The sequence below is a fragment of the Lolium perenne genome, chromosome 7 (assembly GCF_019359855.2).
Source record: "Lolium perenne isolate Kyuss_39 chromosome 7, Kyuss_2.0, whole genome shotgun sequence".
NCBI lineage: Eukaryota > Viridiplantae > Streptophyta > Magnoliopsida > Poales > Poaceae > Lolium > Lolium perenne.
In genome coordinates this window covers 38409568-38417618 of record NC_067250.2, presented here as the reverse complement: position 1 = coordinate 38417618, position 8051 = coordinate 38409568, and positions in this window count along the sequence as shown.

Below are 8051 nucleotides of genomic sequence, written 5' to 3'. Positions count from 1 at the left end.
TAAAATGGCTATACGCCATGAAATCCAAGATAGATGAATACTTTTTTAAAGTAAATGGATCTATAAAATTGATGGGCTTGGATAACATATCCTTGAAGAAGCTTGACTTGTCAAAAGTTGTTTACGACAAAGATCAAAGAGTTGACTACGATAAGATTAGATCTTCCGTAGCAATGCTTATAGTCTATGTGGATTATTCTAGTAATCACTACATATTTCTTTTATGAGATATGCTAGTAGGATGGCAAAATACATTACTTATCAGAAGTGTGTATTAAAGGTGTATACAAGATACAACCAAAAGTTTTGCTAGTCCGTGGAATACTAGATAGGTATACAAACTTCAATTGGATGAAGTAAGTATCACGGAGTTGGAATCTTCACCAGATGAAATAGTCAAAGAGTTTTTTTGATTTCATCAGAGACGATGAAGAGGCTTGCATTTGCAAGAAATTAAGTGGGAGCGTTGAGACATATTTATAATACTTATGTAGATGACATATAGTTGGTTATAAATGATGTAATTATATACTTGATTAAAAGGTTTCATTGAGAAATTAACTTCAATGAAAGGATATGGACTGAAACAAATTTTGTGTCAAGATCTATGAAGATAGATTGAAACACATAATATGTTTAAGTCAAAGTACATAGAATGTATATTGAAATAGTTCAATATAGAAATATTAAGAAAATGTTCTTGTCATGTGAAGTTTTAACAAGACTTAAGTGTATCTGACACTCGATGAGTAAAAACACATGAGTGATTTTAGATCACGAAGAATATATACAAAATCAGATGTCCTGTGCTCTAAAAGAGTTAGGAGCATATAACAGAATGATTCATATGATGATCATTGAAAAACAGTAAAGAATATTCTTGAGTACTTAAGAAGAACCAAGGATATATATATAGTTTTGTATGGAGAAATGACAAACAAATCACTATAAGGTGTTGCACCGATATTTGTTTTGTCACATATGAAAATAAAATTTCAATCTCAAATTAGACTAAGTGTTGTTTAAAAGGTAGCACAATGAGATAGAAGTTGTCTATGTTAGATTTAGATGAGTTCTAAATGTTGTGACGGATTCTACAAACGAAGGCAGATTATGTCATTGTTTTGACAATGACTGGGGATGTTAAAGTCAAGAAGTTCTTTGAGAACTTGGTGTAGTTCCGATAGTGTCAGAACTTTGAAGCTATATTGTGTGTGACAATATTAGTGACTTATTTCAGACCAAGGAATTAAGGTTCCACCAGAAGACCAAACATATTTAAATGCCGACTCATTTGGAAAATGAGTGATGCGTGAAGACGCAAATGAATTGCAAAATACATACGGTTCTGAGCATGTCAGGTCCATTGACTAAAACCTCTCTCGTGAGCAAAACATGATAAAGCACCGGAAGGCCAAGGTGTTATATCTTTACAAATGTAAACTAGATTATTGACTCTAGTGCAAGTGGGAGACTGTTGGAGATATGCCCAAGAGGCAATAATAAAATGGTTATTATAATATATCTTTGAGTTTATGATAATGTTTACATACCATGCTATAATTGTATTAACCGAAACATTGATACATGTGTGTTATGTGAACAACAAGGAGTCCCTAGTAAGCCTCTTATATAACTAGCTTGTTGATTAATAGATGATCATCGTTTCATGATCATGAACATTGGATGTTATTAATAACAAAGTTATGTCATTAGATGAATGATATAATGGACACACCCAAATAAGCGTAGCATTAGATCACATCATTAAGTTCATTTGCTATAAGCTTCCGATACATAGTTACCTAGTCCTTCGACCATGAGATCATGTAAATCACTTATACCGGAATGGTACTTTGATTACATCAAACGCCACTACGTAAATGGGTGGTTATAAAGGTGGGATTAAGTATCCAGAAAGTATGAGTTGAGGTATATGGATCAACAGTGGGATTTGTCCATCCCGATGACGGATAGATATACTCTGGGCCCTCTCGGTGGAATGTCGTCTAATGTCTTGCAAGCATATGAATAAGTTCATAAGAGACCACATACCACGGTACGAGTAAAGAGTACTTGTCAGGAGACGAGGTTGAACAAGGTATAGAGTGATACCGATGATCAAACCTCGGACAAGTAAAATATCGCGTGACAAAGGGAATTGGTATCGTATGTGAATGGTTCATTCGATCACTAAAGTCATCGTTGAATATGTGGGAGCCATTATGGATCTCCAGATCCCGCTATTGGTTATTGGTCAGAGAGAGGTCTCAACCATGTCTACATAGTTCGCGAACCGTAGGGTGACACACTTAAGGTTTGATGTCGTTTAAGTAGATATGGAATATGGAATGGAGTTCGAAGTTTTGTTCGGAGTCTCGGATGGGATCCAGGACATCACGAGAAGTTCCGGAATGGTCTGGAGAATAAGATTCTTATATAGGAAGTCACTTTCCAAGTTTGGAAATGATCCGGTGCATTTATGGAAGGTGGTTTCTAGAAATTATCCGGAATAAATCACTATGGAAGGAGGAGTCCCGAAGGGACTCCACAAACCCTAACCAGCCAACCAAGTGGGAGGGTGGAGTCCATGGTGGACTCCACCTCCTTGGCCGGCCAAGAAAAGAGGGAAAGGGGAGAGTCCTTGTCCCTCTAGGTTTCGTCCATAAGGCAATTTTTCTGTTGGGGTCTTATTCGAAGACTTTGGGCAAACCCTTGGGGTTCCACCTATATAATGAGGAGGAGAGGGAGGGGGCTGCCCATGGCTTGGCCGCAGCACCCCTGCCCCCTTGAGGCCGGCGCCCTAGCCACCCCCTCTCCCCAAACCCTAGCCTCTCCTCCTCCACATAATACTCCCGCAGCGTTTAGGCGAAGCCCTGCCGGAGTTCTCCATCACCACCGCCACCACGCCGTCGTGCTGCCGGGATTCCGAGGAGGATCTACTACTTCTGCTGCCCGCTGGAACGGGGAGAAGGACGTCGTCATCAACACCGAACGTGTGACCGAGTACGGAGGTGCTGCCCGATTGTGGCACCGTTAAGATCTTCTACGCGCTTTTGAAAGCGGCAAGTGATCGTCTACCGCAGCAACGAGAGCCTCCTCTTGTAGGCTTTGGAAATCTTCAAGGGTTAGTCTCGTTCATCCTCTCGTTGCTCCCATCTTCTAGATTGCATCTTGGCTTGGATTGCATTCTCGCGATAGGAAATTTTTTGTTTTCTATGCTACGAATCCCATCAGATATATGTACTTCAAGCACGATGGCTATCACAAGGAAAGAGAGCTCGGGTATAGAAATAACCGAGGCACGCGGAGACGAGGATGTATTCCCGTGTTCCCTTCCTTTGCAAGAAGGTACGTCACGTTTGGAGGAGTGGAGGTCCCACGAAGGATTCCCCGCGCCACGAAGGCTCACCCTATTCTCCGAACCACACCCACGAAGGATAATGTCCCTTTCCTTATGGTTAGCTTTTCCTCCGCTCCGGAGATGGAAAGCTCCACAACCACTTCACAAGCTCCACGAAGGAGAAGCCCGAGCCTCTTCACAATCTTCTTGAAGAGATCACCGGAGCACCAATCACCAAGCCAACTAGGAGGTCTCCCTCCAAGAGTAACAAGCTCACGGTCTCTCACTCGAACTAATCGTGGTGGAGAGCTCAACACTATGCAATGATGCAAAGCAAGAACACTAGAGGCGTTCAAGTCCTTCACACTCAAATCCCACCCAAACAACAAATGCTAGGATGAGATTGGAGAGGAATAACAATGGAGAAAGTCAACAAAAGACTCCAAGATCTAGATCCCAAGAGTTCCCCTCACTAAGAGGAGAAATGGATTGGTGGAAGTGTAGATCTAGATCTCCTCTCTTAGATCCCTCAAGAATGAGCAAGAATCATGGGGGGGAACAAGAGAGAGAGCAAGTTCTTCAAAGGCAACAATGGAGGAGAGAGAATGGGAAGAACTAACTCAGCCCAAGGTGGAAGAAGGGCTATTTATAGCCCAAGAGCAAATATAACCGTTGGGGAAAAGTTGGGCTGAGTCAACCATCGAGGAGGCCGGTCAACCGGGCCTGGGGCCGGGCCGTCCGGTCCAGGGCCCGGTCAGACCGGGCCACAGACCGGACCAGCCGGTCCAAACCGGTCGGCAGGCCGGACCCCGACCGGGGTCACTTTGTGTCGTCCAGGAGGTCACCCGGTTGGCGCCCGGTTGACCGGTCGGCACGCCGGGCCAGCCGGTTGGGAGGCCGGCTGACCGGGCGGCAGACCGGAACCGGCCGGCGCATGGGCCGGTCCGACCGGGTCCCTGACCGGGTGAGCAGGAAAACATGTTATACAAAAACTGTGATAACTTTTGTGTCCGGACCCCGATTGACATGAAACCAATTTTCTTGGAAATATGGAGACTCCTCACAGAACATTTTATATGATTTTAGAGAGGAAGTCTCCCACCGTGAAGAAACGGTGAAGACGTCCAAACTCGAAAACGCAATAGAAGATGCATGCGGATTCCGTTTTCGATGAACTTAGGCTTGTTGTAAAGCTAGCAACAAGCTCAAGAACCTCACACAGAGAAACACCAAGAAGAAATAAGGATATGCAAAGTATGCAAAGGATTGAGCTCCCTAAGACGATGTGATCAAGTTACCCAACCGAAAGCCTCTCTTGATAGTGCGAGTATCTATCCTATAATCCGGTCTCCCAACAACCACCTTGAGACCGGTAAAAGGAAAACCTAGCAAGACCGTACCTTTGCCTTGCGCATCCTGCTTGATCTTAATGATAGCTCTTCACGCTCCACTCAAGCCGGAATGCCTCACTTGATCATCGTCGCTTCGTGTAGACTCACAAATGCTCCCCCATACACCATGATGGGAAAGCTCTATTGATTCACATCTTCACATATCCATTATCACCAAATGGACGGCAAGCTTCAAGCATGTGATTCACTTCAGATGCTCATCTTGAACTTGCCCGACTCAACCTTGTATCTTCTCATACTCTATCATACTATCTTGAGATGTATAAAGAATTCTTCACTTGGAATCAAGCTCTCAAGATCTTGATCATCCATTGCTTATCACATAAGATAGAGTATGGCTAATATTGAGTTCCACATAAGAACTTCATCTTCATTTCTTCTTCTTGATCATATCACATATATATCTTCAAATTGATGATCTTGATGCCAATACACAAGGTGTATCTTTATATTCATGGCATCCATACTTGAATCCAACACATGGAGTACAAGTAGAACCTATGGAATATTCCTTCATATAAACTCAATGAAAACATTAGTCCATAGGGGGTTGTCATTAATTACCAAAACCACACATAGGGGCAATGTACCCTTACATAAAGACCATACAACATTAATGGTTCAATATCAGTGGATTAAATCAAAAATGGAAAATACGAACTTATGATCTCAATGAGATAAAGTCAAACCAATGGGTGTTGTTTTCTGAAGAGCATATTTATGTTAATTAGTAGGCTGGCATGTAAAATCCGTATTAAATAAAAATTAACAAAAACACCGACTCTAGATTTACAACAACAATTTTTTTGTGTTGAGTCATATTCCATCTCCTCAATTAACGTTATCGAGCTGCAACACAAAGTACAATTTTGGAAAAGAAAACTTGATGGTACAACAGTGAGTGAGTGCCGCGCCAACAGGATAATAGTTACATTGACACCATGAAGCAATGGCTCGTGCACTAATATAAGAGGGGTGCAATATTGTGAAAATGATAGTGGCTATGAGAGATGGTTGTATGTTATTCTACAATGAGTATTTTTCTCTGAATAAACCAAGGTCTTCCAAACATTTTAGCAACTCCCTCCATCCCAAAATATAAGGTACACAAAGTTTTGCACCGTCTTAAAGCCTTAAAGCATGACTTTGATCAGTAATATATATCAAAGTATATGGATTGAGGTTGCCTAAATTTTATTGCGTATTTGTCTTACAGATTATTTTTATTTCATATATATACTTATACTAATTCCTTCGTAGTTATACTATAAATGAAAGCTGTAGTAAAAAATGTACGTGTTTTGACCAGAAAAGTCAATCGTGCAATACATTTTGAGGCGGGGGAGTACAATTTATGATACGATCGGTGCGCTTACAGTCATAAACAACCATGTTTTTGAGGTCGGCGCATATATGGAAGATAGCGGCCTTCTTGCCCTCGTCATTTTCACGGGTGCAAAATTCATCTAATCATACTCGTGTCAATCATGATTGTAGTTATTGTGCGTGCACAATAAAACTCAAAAGCCGAAGACCGATATTAATTTGTTAAGACAATACTTTGACTATTACCATTTTCAACATATATCTTGGACAAGGTGCATTTGCACTCAGGTGAATATGCTCCTGATTTTTGAAATGCATTTCAAATGTATTTTAGAATGTCGAAAAAATCTGACAGAAAATGTAGCACATACATCTCGACGTTCTATGTGCTCGCAAAGTCGTTTCACGAAAAACCGATATTCTTCGTGTCATATATAGAAAAGACAAAATTCGGTGCTAAAAGAAACTCTTCAGGAGACAGTTCTTTATCTTTTTGGACGTGACACAAAAAATCAGTTTTCTGTAAAACTTGACATGTGCATATAGAGTGTCAATATATGCGCGCAGTTTTTTTGCTTGTATTTTATAGTAGCAGGAGCATATGCACATGGGTTCAAGAATGCACTTCCGATATATTTTGTGTATTCAAAAGTCTTTAATTATTGCTCAAGTACTTGTTTCAACAAACCAATATATACCGTACACTTTAGGGCAGACATGTAGGTATCATCGTGTTTGCACAATTCTAATTGTAGCACGAAAGAGTAGATCGAAGAGACCAAAGTGCAACACTGTGCAGCAGCTGACGCCGATATCCGGATTGTCACGAGTCATCAGTTAGAAAGGGCAAAAACTCATGACCAATTAGAGTATGTCCAGCCCGTTGGGCTCCTCAGGCCAAAATCCGGCGCTATTTTGCGCCGGATGGATTTTTTTTTTTGGTCTGGGAGACCCATTTTCCCAGCGGTGAGTCCAAGGTTGCCTGTTGACGCTCACCCATCGCGTACATAGCGGCGATGCAGTCGCCGGGAAGGGAAACTGTCGGAGTGGCCTCGACGCATTGAACCGCCCTAATGGTCCGCGAAATGGTCTGGGGAGCCCAAACGCCTCGTCGGGAACCGTCGCAGTGGCCTCGACGCGAGAGCCGCCGTAATGGAGCACGAACTCCGCGGAAGAGCAACCGCCGCTCTCTTCGTCGATAGACCTACGTATACAGTTTTCGACGACCGACGCCATTCATCTCTTCTCTCCTCACCATCCTCTGTCAGCATGAGCAATCTCTCTTTGCCATCGGACACCGACAGCGAGGGGAAATCGCCTGGATGGCACCATTGGTGGGACCAAGCTGCAACATCTAGCAGCGATGATTCCCCACCGCCAGGCAGCGAGGAGAAATGGGATGCCGACGAGGAGGACGAAGAGACCGAGGAGCAGGCTGAGGAAGAGGCTGAGGAGGAGGAGGAGGAGGATTATATGTATTTTGTCTATGTTGCACCACTTAGTTTGTTCAAAGATTTCGTTCAACGAGGGTATTGCCGTAGAACTACAAATTTCTTCTAAAAATTTCCTCCCAAACGCACGCGTGCCGTATCTCGGGAAGACGATGCGACGAGAACGACGATCGGCCTTTGTGGCCGACAAGTCGAGGCCACCAGACGATTCCCGCACTTTTCTCTCGGCTGGAGTTCCCGAGCGCTCCCGGACGCCGGGCTTGACATGGGTTCATCGGATGGATGAAAGACCAAATCCGGGGAAAACGAGAATCCGGAGACACGACTGAACCGTTTTCTTCCATCCGAATAAACAAAAGCGTCCTGAGAGTCTTCCGGGTAGAATCCAACCACTGGGCCACTAGAATCCAGCCCACCGCAACCGGAATCGTAAAGGCCCCGACAAGATCCAACGGTCCAGATCCAACCCTTTACTGGGCTAGGCTACACCTCACCTCACCTCACCTGACCTCCGGTTCC